At 43.1% G+C, this 25,901-nt stretch overlaps 1 long non-coding RNA gene across 2 annotated transcripts; it reads left to right on the top strand.

Annotated features, from left to right (window-relative positions):
• Positions 1–2,073: 2,073 nt before the first annotated feature.
• On the top strand, positions 2,074–8,437 carry LOC307216643. Of its 2 annotated transcripts, XR_013839247.1 has the most exons (5): positions 2,074–3,426; positions 3,528–5,016; positions 6,772–7,070; positions 7,694–7,807; positions 8,312–8,437. It is a non-coding gene; the product is annotated as an uncharacterized lncRNA (long non-coding RNA). The 2 variants fall into 2 exon arrangements; XR_013839246.1 differs by having other exon boundaries at positions 2,074–5,016.
• The last annotated feature ends 17,464 nt before the right edge of the window (positions 8,438–25,901 follow it).

The following is a 25,901-nucleotide window of genomic DNA, read 5'->3' on the forward strand; positions in this document are numbered from 1 at the left end:
GGCTCCATGATCACTGCAGATGGTGACAGCAGTCACGAAATTAGAAGACGCCTGCTTATTGGGAGAAAAGCAATGACAAACCTAGACAGCATCTTAAAAAGCAGAGACATCACCTTGCCAACAAAGGTCCATATAGTTAAAGCTATGGTTTTCCCAGTAGTGATGTGTGGAAGTGAGAGCTGGACCATAAAGAAAGCTGATCGCTGAACAATTGATGCTTTTGAATTATGGTGCTGGAGGAGACTCTTGAGAGTCCCATGGAAGATCAAACCTATCCATTCTTAAGGAAATCAGCCCTGAGTGCTCACTGGAAGGACATATCCTGAAGCTAAGACTCCAGTACTTTGGCTACCTCATGAGAAGAGAAGACTCCCTGGAAAAGACCCTGATGTTGGGAAAGATGGAGGGCACAAGGAGAAGGGGACGACAGAGGATGAGATGGTTGGATAGTGTTCTTGAAGCTACCAGCATGAGTTTGACCAAACTGCGGGAGGCAGTGGAAGACAGGAGTGCCTGGCGTGCTCTGGTCCATGGGGTCACGAAGAGTCGGACACGACTAAACGACTAAACAACAACAACACTTGATATATGCCAATTTAGAATCAACTGCTATAATTTAAATCAAAATGCATCTCACCATAGTGGAGCACACTGTGAACAGGTGACTTTGGCCTGGATTTAACATTCACTGATAGCCAATGCAAGGGCCCTAGCATAAGAGCAAGAATAATGGTTGTGCAATATGAAACCCAGAGCAACAGTTGCACTAGCAGAAGCTTGTTGTGCAACAGGAAGTACCGGGCCTACAGCAATCTGTTGCACTATTATTATTATTATTATTATTATTATTATACCCTCCCCATCTGGCTGGATTTCCCCAGCTACTCTGGGCAGCTCCCAAAAGAATATTAAAAACACGATAAAACATCAAACATTAAAAACTTCCTTAAACTGCCTTCAGACGTCTTCTAAAAGTCTGATAGTTGTTTATTTCATTGACATCTGATGGGAGGACGTTCCACAGGGCAGGCGACACTACCGAGAAGGCCCTCTGCCTGGTTCCCTGTAACCTCACTTCTTGCAGTGAGGAAACCGCCAGAAGGCCCTCGGAGCTGGACCTCAGTGTCCGGGCTGAACAATGGGGATGGAAACTCTCCTTCAGGTATACTGGGACGAGGCCGTTTAGAGCTTTAAAGGTCAGCACCAACACTTTGAATTGTGCTCAGAAACATACAGAGAGTCAATGTAGGTCTTTCAGGACCGGTGTTATATGGTCTCAGAGGCCACTCCCAGTTGGCAGTCTAGCTGCTGCATTCTGGATTAATTGAAGTTTCTGGGGCACCTTCAAAGGTAGCCCCACAACCAACCTCGAGAACCATGTTGGCTTACTGCTCCTTCTCTTGCACATGCCATTTTGCTAGCACCACTAGCATGTCACTAAGGGACTTCAACTTAGTGCTACATTGAAGTCCTCCTCTTATGCCTCCTCATTCTGTTGTCCAGATACTAATTGTTGATGAGCAACTTCAAGGCTCCACCTCTCCCTTCTTAGGGTTCTTTATCTTTAAATACTGAGACTGAGCTGGACAGCCCTTCACTTTAGAGAACCCTTTCAAATGGAAGAAAGGTGGAATATAAATGGATATTACAGCTTTATTTGCGGGGTAAGAGGTCAGATTTCAGTGGGAGCTTGGGTTGCAAACTATGACTTCACAATGCTGTCACACAGCTTGGTTCTGTTCTTGGCTCATAGTTGTGCCATTAAACTGACAACCTGGTAGGCATTAGTTATAGAAATGGAAAGTGTGGAAGAGACCAGCTTCTTCATTTGGTTTCCACAACCCACTGGCATTCATCTGAACACCTCCACTCATCTCTGATCTATATTTTGTTCCTTCAAGGCAACTTTACCCCTTGTTTACTGTAACACAAAGTAGTCATCATGCAGCTCATCTATCTCGATGTGGGCTTCTGTAGCAAGACTTTTCACATTGTTGTGAAGTGAGACCACTGACGCTTGCTTTTGTTTTTAAGGTGCTGTTTCAACATCATACAATTTCTCCAGGTATTCAAGGCACTGTGTCAATGTATTGTGAGTTTGTAGGTGCCAGTATCCCCTAAATTCCTGGGTCTGATAGATATTAGAATTCCACCAATGCTTGCAGTGCTAACATTGGCTGCCAGACACTGGATTTAGCAAAGTGTTAAGGCAGGCCAAACCACTTTCCTGAGTTCAGGAGATTGCTGAAAGATGGGCCATTAACAGAGAACAAAGACAGGGAAGATGGGCTATCAGCAAAGCAGACTCTGTGGCAGTTGGCAAATGGGTGGATCCCTTACCTGAGCTCTGAGATAGTTAGCTGAGACAAAGCAGAGTGGAGAGTTTAGGGTTGCAGTTGGGGGTGATGTAGGCTGGAGGAAAATGGCTTCAGTCTGTTAAAGGCTGCAAAGTGGACCGAGAGTAAGAGCCATGGCCGGTATCTGTTTTGATCCCAAGTTGTGCCTATGAAGGAAGCAAGACCCTTTTGGAATGCTGTAAGCCCCTCCATCATTTGACTCAGGTTGTATAGATGTGTGAACAAACCATATATCATAAAGACACCACAGTTTCCACTGTTTCCAAAAGGAAACATGAATCCTGGGTAAGCACCTAGTCCTAGAACCCTGGAATCTTGCACGGCTTGGAGATTGGGGTGGGTGGTGTGTAACAGTATTATTTGTATCCTTTCTGAAATTTCTGTTCTCAGCATTGCTAAAAATGACTTGGGCTGATCTTCCATAGAATTTGTACAGCTAACATTGTTACATTCCTGTTTCTTCACAGCAATCTGAAAGATTCCCATCAGGTTATGCAGGAAGCAAACATAACTAAGTGGGGAATTTGTGTTCTTTCTCACTGAATACTGCCCACACAATCTCCACACATTCTTCTTTCTCTGAAAAGAAGTATGACCTCAGTACTGGCCAACACTGTAATGTGTGTTCAATAGCAGGTAGAAGTGACAAGCACTTTGTTGGTACATGCCGAAGGACATCTTTCTATTTCATTTCTACAAACTCAGAAAAGGACATAAGAGATTCTACTTTCTTGGACAAGGGGAAAAAACCTCACTGTATACAGTGGTACCTCGTGTTATGGACAGAATCCGTTCTGGAGGCCCATCCGTAACGTTAAATGCCCGCAACTTGAAGCGCTGCATCTGCGCAGGCGTGCAGTGCAATTTGGTGCTTCTGCACATGCGGGAAGCACGATTTAGAGCTTCTGCACATATGCGAGCAGCGAAACCTGGAAGTAACCTGTTCCAGTACTTCCGGGTTGCAGTGGGACGTAATGCAAAAGACGCAACATGAAGTGGACGCAACACGAGGTATGACTGCACTGGGGGGTTCTGCAACAAAACTCAAAGCACTCATCCAATGTTTGAGGCAAGTATGGATTATATGATGTCTGCATCTAATTTCTATCAAGTAGTCAATAAGCTGCTTTAATTTCTGATACACTGATCTGTGCTTTTCCAAATTTACAGAGGCATTGTCAGCTCCATAAGAAGACACACTTAATACAGAGACCATTCTCCTGTGGAATGATGGCGATACATATCACAGTTGACTGACTTGTCAAGTCACTGCAAAAATTCAAGTTAGCCATGCTTAATTCTGTCTGACACAGAAAAGTAACAAAGACTTACTAGGAAGACTTTCCTCTGTCTCATGTTGCAAACAGCAAATTCAACTGAAAAAACAACTGTGCGCCATCCAAGTCCTTACGCAAAGGTTTTAGTGATTTGGGTGCCAAAATGTTTTTCAGTTGTGCTGATTGCTTTTGTCTGTGCGCAAGATTGTGTTGCTGTTGCAATTTCAGAATTGGACAATATTCTTAGAAGCATTTTGCTTGCAGTCTTGGCTTGCATAATTTAAAGGGTGTGAAGTTCTGTGGTAAACCTGCCCCACTTCTGCTATTGTAACCAGATTTTCTGGGGGGAGAAATGGTACAAAATGATGAAATCTGTTGAATTCTTTTCTGTTGTTTTTCTAATTCCTTAGACTTTCTTCTGTGGCTCCTTACAGCTTACCCCTCTCCCCCCAGCCCGCAATATTTAACTGAAGACCCTTGGTGGCATCCAGTCTTCTCTGCTGGTAGCTGTGTTGACCTTGTGAAACCAGCTCCTAAATGCATTTTGCTTGCACCATTCATCATTAAAACCACACAAATGCATCTTCTTGTTCACTGTGCCACTGTAATGTTCTTCAATGACCACCACTACCTCTCTTTCTTTTGTTTCTGTTTACAGAAGGCTTCTCTGCACCATACTGTACTCTGGATGAATGCTCAGCTCCTTCATGCTGCCTCTCCTTAGACTGTCTCAGCACTTCTTCTAGTCTCCTAACTCCACTGTGCACTGGCCAAACTCCATTTTGCAACATTGACTTGGGACTGGTTTCCGTAGTTTGGTTCTCTACTGCCCAGGCCTGGCAGCTGAGTCAATCAATGATCCCCTTGTAGCTGTGGCTCAAGCTGAGTAGTGATGTCAGGGCAAGAGTCCCTTGTACCGTATTTCCTGACTACCCCTTTCTAGTGTGAGACAGCAACAGTGGCTGGTCAAATCTCCAAGATTGGCCTCAGAAGATTCCTGGAGCTGCAGGTTGATGCTTAGACTCTGGGCCAAACCTGGAGGGCTGGCAACTCTAGTGGGAGGGGAATCGTAGATTTGTAGAGTTGGAAGGGACGATGAGGATCAAATAGTTCGACTCCCTGCAATGCAGGAATCTTTTGTCCAACTTGGGGCTCGAACCCACAACCCTAAGATTAAGAGTCTCATGCTCTTACTGACTGAGCTATCAAGAGTAACATTTTCAGGCTTGCTTTTGAAAATACGTAAGATTAAACTGCCGAAAAGCAAAGAATTTTAAAAGCAGGCATTGTGGTTACATGAACATATGAAGCTTCTGTATACTAAGTTCATAGTCCATCTAGTTCTGTTTTGTCCACACTGACTGGCAGCAGCAATGATGCAGGTAGGTACTGTTCACTCTACACTTTATGGCCTTAGTACCCTCTCTGCTCTATAGGTTTACTTTAAACTGTGGCCATGCTGTGTTTGGGGGCCCTCCTACTCATTCCATTGAGTGGGGCCCTGACCTCCTTTTTCAAAGTCCTGGCCTGATGGCACCACTGGGCATGGCTTTCCAGGATTTTGGACAAGGATATTTCCTCACCCCAACTGGAGATGCCAGAGATTGATCTGAGGACCTTTAGTATGCAAAGCAATTGCTCGACCACTCAGGTATGGCCCTCCCCTTAAACCTAATAATAACCAGAGACATGCATTACACTTTATAACTCTTGATAACAAGAGGGTGTTCCTGAGAACAGATCATATGAAATCTAAAACACAGAGGGTGAGAGAGGTCTCCTTGCTGGTGCCCTGACCGTTATTTTTTCTATCCTGTGTTATTAACTGAACTAGGAATGTTCTGGTTTTTTTCTGGTTAAAACTCTCAGTCTAATTATAATCTAAAATTAAGTTTTGAAAACCGGGCAAACTGTAGAATGGATGTGTTATAGTCCAACTAGCACATGTTCCAAATCATTGAAAAACAGGAATTAAGGAGGCCACACAGAGTTCTTTCTCAGGCGGTGATGCATTGCAACAAAATTCTGCTGAGCAGCTGGTTAGCTCATAAAATTGCTAATTTGCTTATATTGGGATTTACAGTGTCTGCTTCCTGTGGCATTGGCCAAGATGAAATCCCTAGCAAAGAGAATCAGTTTTGACTCTTATCTCTTCTTTATAATGCACTTTTTCAGGAACATTAACAATTAAGCAATTAGTGAGGTTAAATAATTTATACATAGATCTTTCAGCCAAAGAGGATTTTTATTTGAGGCATTGCCTCTGGGAGGAATATTATCTTCCAGATATCTTGCATTTTTTTAAAGGATGCATTAAGATAAGCAGTTTTTGCATGACCTACTAGTGATTGTTATTTGTGCATGGAGGTGATACATTCAGTATTGCACCCTGTAATCTGTCAGTTTTTATTTATATATTTTTACTTCATAAAATGTATACACCGCTTGATGGTAAAAAAAAGAACCTCAAAGTGGTTATCTATATCACATGCCCTGAATTTTTCATTAAGAAGCTGGAAACTGTCCCATAATTTTCCTTCCCTCATCACTGCCTTGCTCTTCCTCCTCTTTTTTTTATTGGCAATTTAGAATATTTTTAAAATCATTGCGCCCATGCAGGGTTTCTCTACAGATACCTTGCTAATTCATTTGAGCAGAAGGTAAATCTGGCTACTTCATGACCCTCCATTAAGGAGGCATCTTGCATTAACTGGATTGGAATGTGTACAGGAGCCAGTTCACAGATACAATTACACATCTATAGCAGCATTCTAGGGGGGGGGGGGGAGAGAAAAACTCAGCCCCATAAATAAGGATGCATACATACACAAAGATTACTACCAGGATAGTGATGGATGAAAACTGACTTGAAATGCAGTAAAAGTGTGTGTGTGTATCTCTCTCTCTCTCTCTCTCTCTCTCTCTCTCTCTCTCTCTCTCTGTGTGTGTGTGTGTGTGTGTACCCACTTCCCCCACAAACTCTGTTTCAAAAAGAAGACAGATGGGTCTGATTTTCTGCATTTTGGTGCTTTAGTGGTTTGGTGCTATAAGATTTATACCGAGATCACCAGCGGAATTTGGGAAGCCGTTAATCAATGTATTTTCAAAGTGCAAAACTTGCTTTGTTGCTTTCCCAGGCAAGTCACTGAAGAGCACCTGAAAATGTTAAGTGCACAGGATGAAAGGAAAGATATTCATACGAAGGTTTTTCTTACTCCAAGTCGCCCTGTTTGGAATCTTGTCAGATTTTGTGAGATCGAAAAGGCAACCAAGTGATTCAGAGAGAGAGAGAGAGGACTGATTTACAGTTAGCAAAATCCATCTCATTCCAGAAGAAAGCCTGCCTGCTTTTTAATGCAGCCAAATTGCCCCCATGAAGCCAGATAATTTGTGAAGCTAAATGAGCCAATGATAGCACAGACTGAACCGTATTGAGGTATGTTGTAGCAGGTCATGTCAATCCGATTGTTCATTAATTTGCCTGACTCACTGGATGAGAATTCAATCTAAGCAAGAACGTGGTGCTTACTCTCATCCCCCTCTGAGCTTATAAGGATAGAAAGGGGAAAGGTGTGTGGTTCACTTTCTTTGTAAGCCAGCTTTGCTTCTCCGGGTTGCTGATGAGGCCATATTGCGCTGGCTGGAGAAAGAAATGCAGGCAAGGAGGTGGTCAGGTGGGTTCAGCCGCTTGGCATCTCTTAATGAGATCCATCTGCTTGGGATGTACAGGATTTGGCAGGATTCCTGCAGGCCTGATGGCCAACTCCTTTGCCAGGCTTTTAAAATGTATAATCATAATGGGGCTGTAATTGGCACAAAGCACTGAAGGCTTTTCTGGCTCAAGTAACAAGTATAACACTATGGCTGAGTCACAGGTGCAAAACACCACGGTGCATCTGAACTGATCCCTGTGATCAGTTTTTTATTGGGGTTGCTGTTTCTGCTTATTAAAGGTTATGTAACATGAGTTTGCCTTGTCCCCCTGAGTAGAAATAAGCCAGGTATTTGGCTAATTGAAAGGCTATGAAGTTTAGGGTGGCCATATGTTCTGCTTTGCAGAAATCCACCCTCCGTTTGATGAGCTATCAGAGGAAAGGCCTCTATTTGAAGGGCTGTCTGGACCTAGATAAAAAAATGTAAGGTGGGAGAGGAGGACTCTTGAAGTTGCCCACTGTAAGTGAACATTTGGACAACAGATTGAACAGCAGAATGCTACCTGGTCACATTCTTCCCCACTAAGAGTGAAATTTATTTTATTATTGAAATTCTATCTGTGAATTAGCAAATGCAGATCTTATGCAAATCTGCCCACTTTTTGGTCTTTTAGATTATGTCTTCCATCCTTTTTGGTGATGCGCAAGCAGCCAGCTAATGAGGTTCCAGACAGCCTATTATGTGGGCAATGCCTTTTCCAGCACTGAAATCACATAGGATGAAAGGGGCAGCACTATATGTCACCAATTTCTTACACAAAAACATTGCTGCTATTTGTTTTACAGGCTATTGTATTTTTTAAAATAGGCTTTTATATGTAACGCAATAGACATTTTCTCCCTTCTTGATTTTATGCCATGCTTTCTGTTTTCCAATGTTGTTAGTTGCCTGGAAACTTATTATGTGCCAAACAACTCATAAATTGACTAAATAATAATAACACTTGGTGTTCTAATCCTACAGCCTTACATGGCACAGCTACAGGCTGTGATCCCATGTGCTCACCATGTGGAGACTCTAAAAGTACTGCATGAACGATGCTCGCTGGGTGTGCCGAATGAACACAATTAATAAAATCTCCCATATGGACATGTTATTGAATTTTAATTTCAGTATTGATTATTTAACTTCATTAAACAGCACCTGCAAATGGACACACGCTCAAAGTGGCTGGCTGTCAGCAGCGATAAGCTGATTGGAGATGTCAGAAAGCCAAGCAACAACTGGAAATGCACTTTAAGCTTCCAACCGTTTGCAGCCGTGTCTTTGCCTACATCACATAGGACAACAAGTGTGGGGCAGGTGGACGTGGTTTAGAGAAAATGGCCTCGTGGGCCAAATTAGGAGCCCTGCAGAAAATGATATGCTTGTTTCCCTCTCCTCCCATTGCTAAACAGCAGGTGTATAGGGACCCAATCTGATGTACACCATGGTCTATTTGGATGAGGGGAGGCAGGAAAGAGGGAATTTAACCCTCTGTCCCCATAGTGGTCCCCAATCCAGCTCGGGGGCCCATGTGCCAGCAATTTATGCTGGACAGAAAGCTCTCATTTGAAGCAGATTTGTGTGCACACGCCCAATTAGTTGCTTGCGGTCACAGGTGTGGATCAGGCCCACTTTGTGTAGCTGTTCTGAGCCACTGTCCTTGAATTCAAGCCGTGGCTGCAAAGCAACACTCTTCTTTTGCAGCCCCAACTTGAATTTTAAAAGTATGGCTGCAAAATTAATGGGAGAGCACGCTAACTTGAGCTGCCAAGTCTTCCTTTGCAGCTGGTGCGTTTTGAACCTGGGGCCTTTTTCCCATCACCCTGGAGGGCAGTAGGAACAGGTGCCAGATTCAGAACGTAGCAGATGTGAGAGTCAGGAGCGCACTTAGGGTGATTCCCCCTTTGCAGGCGCGGCTTGAACTTCCTCCTGCCTGACGTCGTTTATAACACAAGGCACGGGGAAAGATGGCGCTGAGTCACCCAAAATGGCCTGCGGGGCCTAATCAGGGCACGTGGCCGGAATTTCCCAGCCCTGGCCTAAAGGATCCTGATTCCAAATGAGTAAAATGCTTTCTTCCGAGAGTAGGAGGGCTGACCTTTTATCCCTGTAACTGGGTAGGCTAAAAAAAAGGAATCCTGGGCTTCTAAGAAGAGTGCCTCAGGAGGATTGAGCCATGCGCTTCCCCAGCCTGCCAGATGCACCGTAAAAGGCATTGTTCTTCAGCTGGCCAGGTTAGCGCAGCAATGACAGTTCCTCATAAAACACAGAGAGGGACAAAACCCTTTGCCATATGCTGAGGGATGTCTGTGTAAAAAAGAAATGGTTTGGCTGTACACCAAGCTGCACAGTTTCCAAATAGAGTCTGAATCCCAGCGAGAGAAGTTCCAGCTAAATATAGCCATGACAAGAGTTCAGAGTTGACTTTTTTTTCTTCATCAAGTACACTTAAAATAACCTGGCAGTGAGTGTGTTTGCCGGGGGGGGGGGAATTAAGGGGCATTTCCACCAACTCAGAGGAAAACAAAAGAAATGGAGATGAGCAGATGGTGGTGGTGGGAGGGGGGGAGGATTCCTTTTCTGATAGGGATGCCAGTCAGTCCAGAAAGGAGCAACCTAGGAAGCTGCCTTATACTGAGTCAGACCATTGATCCATCTTGCTCAGTGATGTTGACATGGGCTGGCAGTGACGCTGTAGCACCCTGCTTGTGGTTAACGCTTAGCTGGAATGAAATATTCAACGCAGCAATAGAGAAATTAAAATAATAATTTATTTGTCAGACAAATAAATATGAGGCACAGTGGTATATGGTTACCAAGCTCTGGCCTGGCCTCTTGCCATTCTGGCCAGCACTTATATTTCCTTAATCCAGCCCCCTTGCTCCTCCTGTGGCTGCCTCTGTCCAATCAGCCTGGTTGAAATTCCTATTGGCTGTTTGCTAGAACCAATCACAAAAGATACACCCATTTCCTCATGCCCTTTTTTGGGAAACAAAAAGCTATATATTCTTCTATTTATAAATGACAAATAAGTAGTAATATATCTTACATGTGTCTTAACAAGGAACCTTAATTACCAGCTCACCTCTTGCCCTCCTTGCCCTATTGCCCTCCAAAACAAATGGTTAATCTTAAATTTTTATCTTAAACAGATGTCAAGGCAAAAAAAATTCCTTCCAGTAGCACCTTAAAGACCAACTAAGTTAGTTCTTGGTATGAGCTTTCGTGTGCATGCACACTTCTTCAGATACACTGAAACAGAAGTTTCCAGACCCTTCTATATAGTGAGAAGGTGGGGAGGGGTATTACTCAGAAGGGTGGTGGGAATGGGTGATTGTCAAGGATCATCATTGAAAGATCTCCTTCTCTTGAAGGTCTTTAAAACAAAGGCCTGACAACCATATGTGCTCTAATGATGTTTCCTGCTTGGCAAGGGGGGGCTGGGCTGGTGGCTGATGGCCCCTGTGATCTCTTCCAACTATATGAAATAAGAATCTAGCATAAGGATTTAACATTTCTTAGCTTCTAATTCCTTTAAATATTACATTTAAGCCAATATATTTAATACATAACATAAATAACCTTTTAAAAGGAAAAGAAATCTTAAAAGGATCTCAGTTTAAGAAAGAAACAACTTTAGAAAAAGACTTCCCAAAATACTCTCTTCTCCAGCCAAGCCAGTTGCCTTTTTCACTGCTCTTGACCTTTCAACCTTAGGAAAATATGGCTCAAGTTTAATGGGAGGCACATGGTTTTATTTTACTATTTACCCACTCTTAATTATGTTTATCTCTTTTTTTATCTTCTGTAATATGTAGGGTCAGTGTAACCTTGGCTGTCAGCCTGTAATTCCCTTTTTACGACTTTGAGAATTGTTTTCTGCTATAAATCAGGGGGGCCCCTTGTCTAGGAGGAAAAACATTTTGCCAAGGTTCTTAGGCAGTTGCTCTTCTGCCTGGCATGAAACATTTGAAGATCTTTAAGCTCATTTTAAGATACAGGCCCTGATCAAAATATAAGCTTGATAAAAATGCAGGCTTATGATTAGATGCCTCAGCGCTCTGGGGTTTTATGCAGAAAACTTCCCCAGCCATACCCTGAGACCTCAATGATTGAACCTGGGACCTTCTTGCACACATGTGCTTTAGGTTCATTGGGCTGTGCATAGGAGACCTCAGGAAGCTGCTACATTATAGCTAGGGATAGGGAAGAAATTTGATTCAGTTTGCATTTAAAGGTGAAGCTTCCTAATTCCCCACTTCCGAAACGACACGTGAAACACATTTATCGTTTGAAAGTTGCGCTTCTCCAAATTTTTCAGCACAGTTCTCCTGCCAAGTAATGTGCACAGAAATGCATAGACTAGGGTGAAGTGTGCATAAAATGCATAAATTCGTGAAGATAGTGTACAAAATTGAATTATAATTACAATTTGTTTTGTAAAAATGTGTGCATTAGGTGCAAAACTGCAAACAAAAATGCGTAGATTCAGAGAAATTTGCACAAAAACGCTGGTGAATTTTTATGACGACTTTTTTTTTTTTTTTAGAACAAAAAGTTTGCACATCTATGTGGAAATGTGGAGGACGGTCTTTAAGGTTGGAAAAAATGATAAATGGAGAGAAACCGAAATGGGCGGATTCTGCCATCCGTAGTTATAGCATATACCAATCACCTCATGAGAGATGGAGGCAAAAAAGGTGGGTTTCAAAGGCTGTAGTTTTAAAATGAGTGAGAGCTGCTTTTTCCTGCCACATATGATTCACTTGCAAAACACATTCCCTGCGGATATTGTGAAGGTCACTCATATAAGTGGCTCTGAGAAGGAAAAAATAGATAAATGCTGTGAAGATATGTCAGTTGTGAAGGACGTTTAGGCAACGTCATTAGGAGATGCAGCCTCATTCTCAGTTCATTTAGGGAACCCTGAAGAAATTGGGAATGAAGGACAATCCTTTTCAACTCAATTCACCGCACACTGAACAGGTAAGTAAGTCAGAAGAAAAGAAAGAGACCCAGAGGCTCTGTCTTCACTTTTTAGCTCTCTTCTGTCCTCACATAACCCAGGATTGTGTAAACAAATGACAGAAGCTAGTTAAAGGGTTTAAAATCTTTGGATAAGTGATGGTAAAACTTAGGGGTGTTTTTTTCCTGATCACTAGACTGCATTGCCTGTTATGATGGCCAGAAGCAAATAATAATGGTCAGGGCTACTGCAACTTTCCCTAATTGGGCAGAAGAGGGAGTTTCAACAGGTGTAGCTTCTATGACAAGTAACACTTGCTGAATATCCCTTTTCTACACAACTATTAAAAGTTCAGGAGCCTTGTGCTCTTTTGCATCTGGTCATCCTACTCTGTTACTGCAAAAACACTCTTCTTCAAATGCAGTGCAGGAGAAATAATGAGGTTCTTCCGGTGTCCTCGCTGTTCAGAAAATTAGAAAGAATTATTAATATACTGAGGAGTTTGCAACAGCAGCCAACACAGAGAAGAGACCTTTCCTTTGAAGGAGAAGAAAGGCAGCGAGAAGAAGGGAGAGCTTTCAAATGAAAGTCTTTACTAGGACTCGAGGCTTGCAGGGGGATGAAACATAAGCTATTATAAAAGAACGTTCCTGACCAATGGCAATGAAGTGATATATGTACATCCAATAATAAATAAAACTCCCTTGGTGTTTCTATCTGCTATGGATAAAAATACTGCTGGACAAACTCTCTGTAAGTGCAAAGAAAACACTGTGTTTAATTTATAGGGTGCCGGCTATATTTAGCCAGCAGATTTTATGCGGGACTGCAGGCTCTTGGAGCAAATAACTGAAATGCTGTATCTAAAGCAAACGCTCTTTGCCACTGCCTTAAGAAAAATCCTTTATATCCCCCTCATTTGAAGAGAAACATACAACAAAAGGCAGACCAGAGACCAAACTCATGGGCTTACTGCAAGGAAGTTCTGAAGTAAAGTTGATAGGCCACTAAGCCATGGTGTGCAGTGCACTAAATATTGTTTAGAAACCAATCCATGGTTTGTGTTCTGCATGCACACCAAGGTTCATGTTGTGTGTTTCTTTCCCAGCTCCCGCAAGGATCTCTGGATGCTATCCCAAACCACTCAGCCTTGCCCTACTGCTGGCAAAGTGGCACTTCATTTGGATTGCCGTATTTCAGAAAGTAAGGCTGATCGCTGAAGAATTGATGCTTTTGAATTATGGTGCTGGAGGAGACTCTTGAGAGTCCCATGGATTGCAAGAAGATCAAACCTCTCCATTCTGAAGGAAATCAGCCCTGAGTGCTCACTGGAAGGACAGATCCTGAAGCTGAGGTGCCAATACTTTGGCCACCTCATGAGAAGAGAAGACTCCCTGGAAAAGACCCTGATGTTGGGAAAGGAGAAGGGGACGACAGAGAACAAGATGGTTGGACCAGTGGCGTAGCGTGGGTTGTCAGCACCCGGGGCAAGGCAAGTAATTTGCGCCCCCTAACCCGTGGATTTGCCCTAACCCCAGATGTTGCGCCCGGTGCGGCCGGCCCCCCCTGCACCCCCCACGCTACGCCACTGGGTTGGACAGTGTTCTTGAAGCTACGAACATGAGTTTGACCAAACTGCGGGAGGCAGTGGAAGACAGGAGTGCCTGGCGTGCTCTGGTCCATGGGGTCACAAAGAATCAGACATGACTAAACGACTAAACAACAACAACAAAAATTCCTGACAACTACAAAGCCTCCGGGTTTCCCTGGACATTTTGCTGTTTTGGCAAAATTCCCCCATGGCGCTATTTTTACATCTGAAAACCAGGACATGTCAGGCATTTTCCTGACATATGGCAAGCCTACACTTTGTGTGCTGCTTTGGTGCAACTGGATGCCCCCTCCCTCCCAGCAATACAACAGAGGATGGATATACCTTCTTGGAAACGTTTGCTTTGTTCTTAATTGTACCGATTATGCAAAGCATTTCCACTTCTTGCAGCATTCTGCCGAAGAGCTTCCCCTCCTCCTCTTCCTCACTGTCCTTATGTATTTTGCCTTTTGTAAATCATTCCACTTTTTGCAAAATGTGATCAATAATATGGTTCCGTCTGTTATCCCTGCTTTCACCTGCTGCTACACAGGGAATTGGTTTAATATCTAGGATGGCTTATTCAGTTTCCCAGAGGGAAACAGAAGTCCGGAGAACATGGACTAAGCCATGCCTTTCAGAGTTTGGCATAAGGTGAAGCAATCAAGTATTGGAGTCAACTACTTGACCATCAACATACATCAGTTATATCACTTGAAAACTGTTAGCATTTATTTTTGTTCGGCAAACTGGACACATGGAGGCTGAACCCCCAAAATCCCACCCAACCCAAATGGCTTCTCAGTTTGGTGAAACTAATAATCTTCAGTAGAGAGGCCAGATGCAATGAGTTTTTGTTCCCCTTAAACTACCAAAGAAGAAATGTTGGCAAGTGCAGGTTTTTTTACCATGCTGAAAAATCAGCATGTGTTGAAAATCCATCTTCTACACAATGATGAAAGGTACAAGAAGTGTTGGAAATGTAAAGAAGCTGAAGGAACATTCTTTCACCTCTGGTGGACTTGCCCTAGAGTGAAGGTTTTCTGGGAAATGATTTATAATGAACTGAAAAAGGTATTTAAGTATACCTTTCTTAAGAAACCAGAGGCCTTTCTCTTGGGCATTGTTGGTCAGAGTGTGCAAAAGAAGGATCAAACCTTTTTTATGTATGCTACTACAGCAGCAAGGATACTCATTGCTAAAAGCTGGAAAACTCAAGAATTACCCACACTGGAAGAATGGCAGATGCAACTGATAGACTATATGGAATTGGCCGAGATGACTGGCAGAATCCGAGACCTGGGAGAAGAACTGGTGGAGGAAGACTGGAAGAAATTCAAGGACTATCTACAAAAATATTGCAAATTGTATGAATGTTAAGAAAGATGTAAGATTAGTAAAAATATGGCTCCAACAAAGGAGTTATAAAGAATTTAAATTTAAAGTAATTGGAAGATGAAAAGATAAATTGTGGATAAGTAATACTTTATGATTAAGCTTCAATAAGAGTAAGTTAAATCCCAAAATCTGAGATATTAAATATTGAAATTATATTATATGAATTAAATTAAGTTAATAATTTGCTGGTAAAATTTATGAGTTTAGAAAGCAGGAACAAGGGTCGTGAGGAAGTCCAAAGATGAATATGAAATGTGGATATTGGAAAAGACTGTGTTATTATCTATGTATTTTATTGTTAAACTAAAAATTTAATAAATATTTTTTTTTTAAAAAAAGAAAGGTACAAGAATTCCGGTCTCATTCAGGTCACCATAGTTTTCACATAATCACTTCTCTCTCTCAATCTCAATCTCTCTCTCTCTCCAGAGGGTGGAAGCTCTGGATCATGAGAAGTATTCAACACACCTTAGTCCCGTCTTACTCATATAGTGTCATACAATGACAGGCTGGAATGTCTATACCAAGCATAGGCAAACTCGGCCCTCCAGATGTTTTGGGACTACCACTCCCATCATCCCTGACCACTGGTCCTGTTAGTAGGGATGATGGGAGTTGTAGTCCTGAAACATCTGGAGGGCCGAGTTTGCCTATGCCTGGTCTATACCAATTAAGCAGTGGGGGAGTAGGAATCATCATGTGAAGGTATCTCAATTCAGTTGCGTGCTTGTTATCCACATCTGCCTGCAGAAAGAACCATGAATGCTGACTTTTCTATTCTGCTAACAGATGTTGCTCTATTGTGGGTAGATGCAAGAGAGGATGAAACTTGCACATTGCATAGTTGTGCAGACAAGGAACGGTCAGCAGGTATTGCTTATCATGCAAGCTGCACCTGCTGAAATGCTCTACACTGAATGGTGTAAGGGCACTGTCCGAATCTGCATCTGGCCATCCCATGCTCAGATTAAATTTATCTGCTTTCCTTACCTAAGTCTAATCCTTTTCATGTCTGGTAGAGATCATGTGCCCTACAAAACCAGCAGTTGGTGGTGGCAGCAGCAGCAGTGGGGAGCAGTTGTGTCAAATTCTGGCAATACTTCCATGGCTTCCACACTAGTATCCCTTCCCCTGCATTTATTTACAACAGACTGTAACGGTGACACTCTAATTAACACTTTGCCATCAGCACATAGTCGGAACAGTTCCCTAATTAGCACAGCTGAGAGAATAATGGGCAACATTTCCTGCAAACATTTGTGTTTGAAAACAAATTTAGATCAGCTACATCTGTGACCCTTTGCATGCTTGCTTTTTGAAGATACAGATACTGCATCAGCCCTGGCTATCAGGAGCACTTGAAAGAAAAATTACTCTAATAACTCATTATCTGGGGAAGGATTTGCCAGACAGTCCCTTTGTGCCAGCAGATGCTGTTATTGAAAAATGGCGTGGTCCAACTTCCCAGCTCCAAAACTGCACCCTCACATCTTCATTAGGTACATAGGTTAATGACTTATTCTGGCAAAAGGGTGTTTCACATGGTAATTTTTAGGGCAGACATTAATCTAATAGCCATTTCCTCCTCATAAGGAAACCTGGGATCCATAGTTCCCAGAAGATGAGTAGAGAGCTCCAATACGTAATACAGGGATAGCCTAACTTCTGTTGTCTATGCTCTGGTAACCTCTAGGCTAGATTACTGTGATGCATTTTACACTGGGCTGCTTTTGAAGACAGTTCAGAAACTGCAGCTGGTGCAGAATTCAGCTGCCAGGTTGCTCACTGGGGTAACATGGTCTGAGCACATAACACCAAGCCCAGCCTAACTGCACTGGCTACCAATTAGTTTCAGAGCCCGATTCAAAGTGCTATTTTTGACCTATAAAGCTTTAATGTGGCTCAGGACTCCAGTACCTCAAGGCTTGCCTCTCCCATATGACCCAACCCAGATCCTGTGATCATCAACTGAGGCCCTTCTTTGTTTGTCCCTGCCATAGGAATTCCAGAGGGTGACAATGCAAGAATGGGCCTTTTTGGTGGTGGCTCCCCACTTGTGGAATGTTCTCCCCAAGAAGGCTTGCCTGGTGCGATCCTTAGGTGCCAGGCAAAAACATTTCTTTTTCTCCAGGACTTTGGTTTGTAATTAGCTGTGGCCTCCATATGTGGGTGTGATGTTTTAATCCTTAAAAACAGAAGTGTCTTTTAGTTTTTTGCTTTGTTTCCCTTTATCCTGATATGTTTGTTTGTAATGTTCCCCACCATTAAACGGCAGAGTTAAGGACCCAGTGGCTTCCCTGCTGCTTACAACTTTGGAAAAGTGTGGCCGCATTCAGCTGAAGGTGGAAAAGTTTGCGTTCTCATTTTCTCTCTCACACACATGCATAGCTAAGTGGGAGATTATTGTTTGATCATAAGTATATATTTCTTTAGTGTGGGAGTCCAGTGTTGTATAGCAAGCAATCTGTGTGAAAGCAGAGCTGCAACATTGTTCTTAATACCACTTTTATCAATGGAGCTGGTGCAGTGATCAGGCCTGGATGGACCAGTTTCAAGGATTTCTGCTGGCTACAACCAGTGGGGACCCAGCAGGGAGGAGGGGGAGCTCTTTGCTGGCGGAGTGATGCTGCCATCACTCCACAAGCACATGCTGGCATAAAATGCACCTCCATCCCATCCAACCTTCCAGGCCAGCCTGGCACAAAGGAAGGTTGGATTATGACCTCAGTGTGCAAAAGTCTGCATTTATTGTAAGTCTCTTTAAGACTGACTTGTAAGTAAATGCATGCAGATTGATCAGAGAAAGAGAGAACAGTTGACTATTTCCCCTGAAGCATCTTTAGTGACATACAAAATCACATGTCTGTGTCCAAACTAAAATGCCATATTAATTCTATTATAGTAAACACAAAGGCCCCCACTGCTGAGAGCATCTTTATTTCCATCCACATATAGGGTGATTAGGTGAAAAAGAGGACTTTTAATAGTTATGCAAAAGAGGGAATTCCGCCCTACTCACATGTGAATATTCTCCAGGAGCACCTATATTTCTGGTTACATGGAGAAAAATAACCACATCAAATATTTTAGAAGTACATACCTATTTCATTGCAATTTGTATTATTCATATTAAAACTGCTTCCTTAAGATATTATTTATTTATTATTGTTGTATGGTGCAGGATTTATGCGTTGTGTGATGTGGAATGTGTGAAGTGGGTGTGATACAGACTTTCTGGAGTACGTTGGATGTGAGGAGCTTCTATGTACCTTGCCTGTTTGCATTTGAATTCTCTGCCACGGCAGTACACTTATTTGTCCTCTAGTAAACATTTTCAAGAATGTCTTCAATTATCGTAATTCCTTGACCATATAACGTATTTTTCCGTCTATAAGACGCCTCCTGTTGTATAAGACGCCTCCTATTTTAGGGGATTCAGAGTTAAGAAAATGGGGGGAGATGGCCCAGAGTATAAGAAGCCCCCTAATTTTTGACATTATTTTTTAGGGGGGAAACCTAGTCTTATACATGGAAAAATACGGTACTTAGGCTTTGTACATACCATACATTTAAAGCACCTCCCACCAGTGCTTTTTTTTCAGGAGGTACTCAAAGGTACGCAGCGCCAGCACCTCTTTTGTTGTTGTTAAAAAGTGTGGCACTCATTGTAACAACTTCATGGTGAGTACTGGCACCTATTTTTTCTAGGCAAAAAGCACTCCCTCCCACCAAAGAATCCTGGGAACTGTGGTTTACTGTTCAATTCCTAGCACCCATAACAAACCACAGTTCTTAGGATTCTTTCTGTGGGAAATGCACTTTCAGTGTATGGAGCGGCGTACACAGCCCTCATTTGCACGAACTGATAGTTTGTCCTTTTTCTTATCTGCTGTGTGTCTTTTCTCTGCAGTGGATTTCATTATCATCTTTGGAATGAGACTCAGTCTTCCCCATCTGTAAAATGTCAGCTGCAGTCCAAACCTCAAGCAGCAGAAGCAGCAGGGCTTAACAGAACAGCAGGGCCACTGCCACATCCACAGCTCTGCTACTCAACCCGGGCAGGCAGGCCAGAAGGTAAACTGTTGTGCCAGCCTGGACTTTGATGCTGTTATGTGATGGCGGCTGGGCTGGCTCAGGTCCCAGCAGATCCTGAGTTGGCACAGCAATCCCTGCATGCAAGCTTGGCAGGTGAAACAGGAAAGTCCTCTGGTGGAGGACACTGGAGTCTGGCAAGGCTCCTATCCCTCCCTAGGCTGGTGCAAAGGGCTTTGGACTGTAGCCCTAGGACTTGTTCTAAATCTCTTAAAATGTTGTTTATAAGTGTGACATAGTGATGGGGACGTGCCGTAGCTGAGTGGTAGAGAAACTGCTTTGTATGTGAAAGATATTATCCAGATTTTATGTCTGGCCTGTCCAGGTAGGCCCCCTGGGACTTTCTTACCTGAAACCCCATAGAGTCACAGCCAATCAGCATGGGCAATGCTCAGCTTGACCGACTAATAATAATAATAATAATAATAATAATAATAATAATAATTAAATAAATAAATAAATAAACCTTTATTGTCACTACACCACCTGTGTGCAGTGAAATTAAATGAACCCCTCTCCCCACCCCCTCACATACACTCAGTCTTGTTTGCGCTCTGTGTGCTTGTTAGAAGTCACTTGCACCACTGTTTTTTTCCATTCAGCAGCCCAACAGCCCACGGATAAAAACTGTTCTTTAACCTGTTGGTGCAGCTGACTGTACTTCTGTATCTCCTGCCCAAAGGTAGGAGATTAAAGAGGTGCTGGCCAGGGTGTGAGTCGTCCCTAAGAATTTTCCTCGCCCTCCTGAGGCAGCGGTCTACTGAACTCAGGGGACAGTCCAGTCCTCACTATTTGTGTGTGATCCCTCAGAAAGTCTTTAATCTAATCACAGGTGGTAAAGGTCCAGGTCCATCAGCTTTTTAATAAGAATGATCATTTGGTATCCTCCCTAAGCTTTCTGCTATGCACGTACTTCTGCTTATGACATGCATGTGCCACAGCTGCCATCAAGGATGTGTTCAGTTGATCTGTGGTGGCCCCCTATCATGTGTGGATAGTAAGGTGGCCAGGTTAAATATTAGCATTTCTTCCCAGGATGAATAAATTGCCTTCTATGGGTTTTGCCCCCAGCCCTGCTATAATCCATCCCCTTGACCAGGTTGCTATCACAATACTGTGTGGACATCTAAGAACCTACCTAGCTACCCCTGGTTTAGCATTTCCTTCTCACAAGGGAACAGGAGGATCCAGACTGATGCAAAAGCTCCTAACTTGGGAGCCTTTGCTTTGCTGAGTAAGCTCTTCTCAGCAGCTCTCTCTGGGGTTCATTTATCATTTTGATCAAAGAAAACAGTTGTTCAGCAGGACCTAGAAAAGTGGTGTTTAATAAGGCCATTGCCTTCCAAGCCATCAATGAAAGCATCCTCTCCCTTTCAGATATTGGATTGATTCATGAGCAAGGGCAAGGGCTAACAGGCAAGGGGCTCCTCATAAATAAAACACACCCAAGTCCAGCCTGTGAGAATTGGTCTCCTGTACTAGGCACTTTTCAGGGGAAAGCCATGTTTTGCCTGTCCACTCAATCTTTTCCAACAAACTGTACCAAGAAAAGGACCTTGGGGAAACAGAGCTATTCTCCCATCCAAAAATCTCAAAGGCCAAGTGGATGGGGGGGGGCAAGAAAAAGGCTGAGTGTGGTGAGCTAACAGATGGGAAACTTGTAAATGTCTCTGCAGCTTTCCCCTTGATTAACAAGGGATGGGCAAGCTGGGAAGGAGACAGCTTTGACTGTCTGCTGAAATATGCTTAGGATAGAATCCAACTCATATTTCAGCTGAGCTGGCATGCTAGCTCAGTTGGCACACGCTGCCATTGGCTGCCTCTAGCATGGCTTCTGTGAAAGGATTATGTCCTGACTTTCAGATTAAAGATTGCATTGCACTACCGAGACAACAGTGCCTCTTAGAAAGCAAGGCTTCAGGTTCTTTTATATACAGTCTTCCATTAAACAGAATTTGTGAAAGTCTGAGTGCATGTGGCAGATAGCTTTTAGCTACCAACACAGAAAGCTCCTCAACCAACTTGTCCTGAGGAGTCAGCTGTGATGCAGTCCTGCCTCCTGGCTTGTCCTTCGGTCCTCCTGATTTGCTTCTTGGTCTTCCTGACCACTGGCTCAGTCCAACGAGTCCTGTTGGTTTGTTCCCAGCTTGCCTCACACTGCTGCCCATAGCTCAGTCCCAACAGCTGCCAAGCTCTACAATGCCCCATCTACCAGTGATGTGACTTGGGTGGTTTTGGTTTATAGCACCACCAATATTTGAGTACACTAGTCACTACTGCACAGGATTTGAGGTTGGTCATAAGGCTTCACATTTTCTCTGGGTCATTTATTGAGGTTAAAGTGGTTGATGTATGTAGGGCAGCTTTCACCAACTGATTCCACAGTTGTTTGGGGTTGCAACTCCCATTGCCAAAACATTTGGATGGCATCAGGTTGGTAAAGGCAGGTGTCTATATAGACATCTTCCTAGAATGCGGTGGGATGAACAGAATGTAGATGTGATGGCCCCATGTGAGAATGTGTGTTTTGAAACATAATTTATGGATATCCTAAACATGGGGAAACAGGACTAGCTGCTCACTCTCCAGGTTTTGAAGGGGAGTGATTGCTCCCATCACCTCTTGGTATTGTTCAAACTCTAACAAAGCAAGATGAGGTGGACTTCAGTGGGAAATTGAGATGGAGCTTTGGTTCTGTGCAGGACTGAGGTTTCATGTCCATGATAATTTCTGAGACAGTGGGTGCAATACCACAGCCTTAACACGGCTGCACATGCGGGATTTGTATTTATTAAATTTTCTAGCTCCTCCCCTACTCTACCATTTCCTCCCACGGGGGACTCAGCTAGTTTACAACATTTTAATATATAAAACAACACTCTGAAGCTCGATATACATAATGCTGGTGCCTGAAAGAAGCCCAAGCATGCTTTCTGTGGACAATGCACTGAATGAGGTTTAAGAACATAAGAAAAGTCCTGCTGGAGCAGACCAAAGGCCAGCATCCTCTTTTCACAGTGGCCAACCAGATACCTGTCGGAAGCATGCAAGCAGGATGTGAGTGCAACAGCAGTCTCCCCTCCTATGGTTCCCAAGTAGAATTTGGAAGCATTCTGCCTCTGAAAGTGGATGTAGAACATACTCATTGTGGCTGGTAGCCTAATTCCTCCATGAATGTATCTAATTCTCTTTTAAAGCTATCCAAGTTGGTGGCCATCACTACGTCATGTGGAAGTGAAGTCCATAGTTTGCGCTGCGTGAAGAAGTACTTTCTTTTATTGGTCCTGAATTTTCCAACAACCAGCTTCACTGTAAGGCTTCAATCCAAGGTCAATAATGCCTACCTACTTTCTCTTAGCTGTGGAGAGCATGCATTGCTGGATTTAGGTGGGATCCACTCCAAGGATTAGGGTATCCTAGTAAAGGGGTCAAAGGGGGAGTACCTCTGTCTGAATACCAAGGCAGGGGCCATAGACCCCCACCTACCCAACAGCATCCTGGAAGGACTGTCCAGAATTGATGTGCATCATAGAGTGGTCCTTTATCCAGGATTGATCCTGATGACATAACACCAGTCCTGAGAGATCTGCATTGGCTCCCAGTGCGTTTCTGAGCACAATTCAAAGTGTTGGTGCTGACCTTTAAAGCCCTAAACGGCCTCGGTCCTGTATACCTGAAGGAGCGTCTCCACCCCCACCGTTCAGCCCAGACACTGAGATCCAGCGCCAAGGGCCTTCTGGCGGTTCCCTCATTGCGAGAAGTGAGGTTACAGGGAACCAGACAGAGGGCCTTCTCGGTAGTGGCGCCCACTCTTTGGAACACCCTCCCTTCAGATTTCAAGGAAATAAGCAGCTATCCTATCTTTAAAAGACATCTGAAGGCAGCCCTGTTCAGGGAAGTTTTTAATATTTAATGCTGTACTGTTTTTAACACTGGATTGGGAGCCGCCCAGAGTGGCTGGGGAAACTCAGCCAGATGGGTGGGGTATAAATAATAAATAATTATTATTATTATTATTATTATTATTATTATTCAGCAAATTGGGTTGGTTAATTCAGGATACACACCCAATGCCTAAGCCAAGACCTTCTGACATTTGTAAGCAATGAAGTTGTGACCTATTTGATCCCAAGTGGCTTGATCCGTCTTTATTACTTCTTCCCATGGTTCAACCCCGACGTTTGCAGGCTCACTGTGCCTGGGCCCGCAAATGACCTCTAGCGAGAACAGAGGTTCTCAGCTTATTTCTCTTTCATCTGGAAAGAAACAGTTGTGTAACCAATAGCAAAGGAAATGCAATAAGTAAATAAATAAGTCTTGTTATGTATTGTGGGTGGAGAGTTCAAAGTTCCACAGAGAAACATAGTAAGCTGTGAATGACTTCAAAGAGGCTAAGTAGCTGAAGAACATATTATAATTCCGTTTCCTTGTGAACCAACGAATTTATCTAGCATAACTACCTTCTTTGGGCAGAAAGGGGAAAAAGGGAGAGAGAAAAAGGAAACGACCAGAATTATTTGAGAAGGACGCTGGCTAGGCAAGTGAGGATTTCCATTAAATACCACCAGTTGACTTCAGAATTCTCTTGTACAGGGGCCAGTTCCCTTGAACTGGTCTTCTTGTGATCGCAAGCCTATCAGAAAAGCTGCTCTTAAGTTCTGTAAGTAAAAAACAAAAAACGGAGGGGGCCACCAAATGGGAGTCTGAGTCAGAGTGCAGTGGTGGTTGTGACGTGCCTTCAGATGCCCCACTGGGACTTGGGCTACTGGAAGTCCATGACAGCTAAATTTGATAATAGAGCCCCATCAGAGAGCAACAGGTGTGTATTAGAGGTCAGAAGGATGACATCTCTAATTATTACACTGTGGAGATTTGCTCAGTGGCAGGTAACAGCAGAGGGCCAGCCTTTTCTCCCCTAGCACTGGTTTTTGATGTGTCCTCTGAAGTGTCATTGGTAATTGGATGCTGAGCAGATACCATTTCTTCACTGTTGCCTAGAGACTCACCTCAGCCCTGTTCTACATGCCCAACTACCATTGGTGTCACTGAACTGAATACCACCAGTTGGTCACATACTGTATGTACTCTAGCAGAGTTATACAATGGCTTTGCTGAGGCAATTCAGATCCTTTACATTTGGGCTATCTAGGTACTTAATTTATGGCAGAATATGGAGATGCACTTCTACCCTAAAGATATCACAAGAGATTCCTGGGATGTTCTCAGTGGCTGCTCCCAGACTTTGAAATTCCCTTCCTAGAGAAGCTAGCCTGGCTCCCCCCCACCCCCCCTTGTCCTGTCCTATTCCAACAGGCCCTCAGGAACTGGCTGTTCTTTTCAGGAAAGGGCTTTTATAGTACTGTGCTGTTTTTATTGTTTTTGTCATCTGCATTTTAAAAGATTTGTTTTTTCAGTTGGGTTTTTTCATTTATAAGATTTAATTAATACATTATAATAGAAAAAATCTAATCTAAATGGAAACAAAAGCAAAGAAGAAGAAGAAGAAGAAGAAGAAGAAGAAGAAGAAGAAGAAGAGTCTTCTTTCACAGGTAAATCTTAACTTAACCAACACAGAGAAAGGCGAACCCTCTAACTCTTACCTGGGAGCTTCCCTTTCTTCTCTCACACAGGGCCCTTAATCAACTATCCATCACCTCTTTACCTCTTACCCCCTGACATCGTAAAGAATTGCAGCAGTAATCAAAAAAAAAACTAAAGGAATCTTTATGAAAGGGAATTAAGATAATGGACCTAAGGGTTGCTAAAGAATTATTAAACAAGGATGCAGGGATGGGGAGGTATGGGGAAGTCAAAAGAAAGAAGGGTATGAAATGATGAGATTGAAATTATACTGTTTTGTATTGTTTTTGTTATCTATTTGAAAAATGAATAAAAATTATTTAAAAAAAAAAATCAACTATCCATCACCTTCATCTGCATGTTAACCCTTCCTTAACCCTGAGTAAAAAAGGTAAAGGGACCCCTGACCATTAGGTCCAGTCATGACCGACTCTGAGGTTGCGGCGCTCTTCTTGCTTTACTGGCCGAGGGAGCTTCTGGGTCATGTGGCCAGCATGACTAAGCCGCTTCTGGTGAACCTGAGCAGCGCATGGAAACGCCACCGTTTACCTTGAATAGAGGACCACAAATAGTGCAAATGATTGGAACAAAGCAAAAACAAAAGAAGAAAAAGAAAAAGAACAAAGAGATAAGAATGTTAAAGGAAATAATAATGAAACAAAAATGTAAAGAAAGGTAAGAAGAAAGGAGTAAGCAATAGTTTTAACACTATTTTGTAGCACCCTGCTTGTGGTTAACGCTTAGCTGGAATGAAATATTCAACGCAGCAATAGAGAAATTAAAATAATAATTTATTTGTCAGACAAATAAATGAGAGGCACAGTGGTATATGGTTACCAAGCTCTGGCCTAGCCTCCTGCCATTCTGGCCAGCACTTATATTTCCTTAATCCAGCCCCCTTGCTCCTCCTGTGGCTGCCTCTGTCCAATCAGCCTGGTTGA

The sequence above is a fragment of the Podarcis cretensis genome (assembly GCF_951804945.1).
Source record: "Podarcis cretensis genome assembly, chromosome: 5".
In the NCBI taxonomy this organism is placed as follows: domain Eukaryota; kingdom Metazoa; phylum Chordata; class Lepidosauria; order Squamata; family Lacertidae; genus Podarcis; species Podarcis cretensis.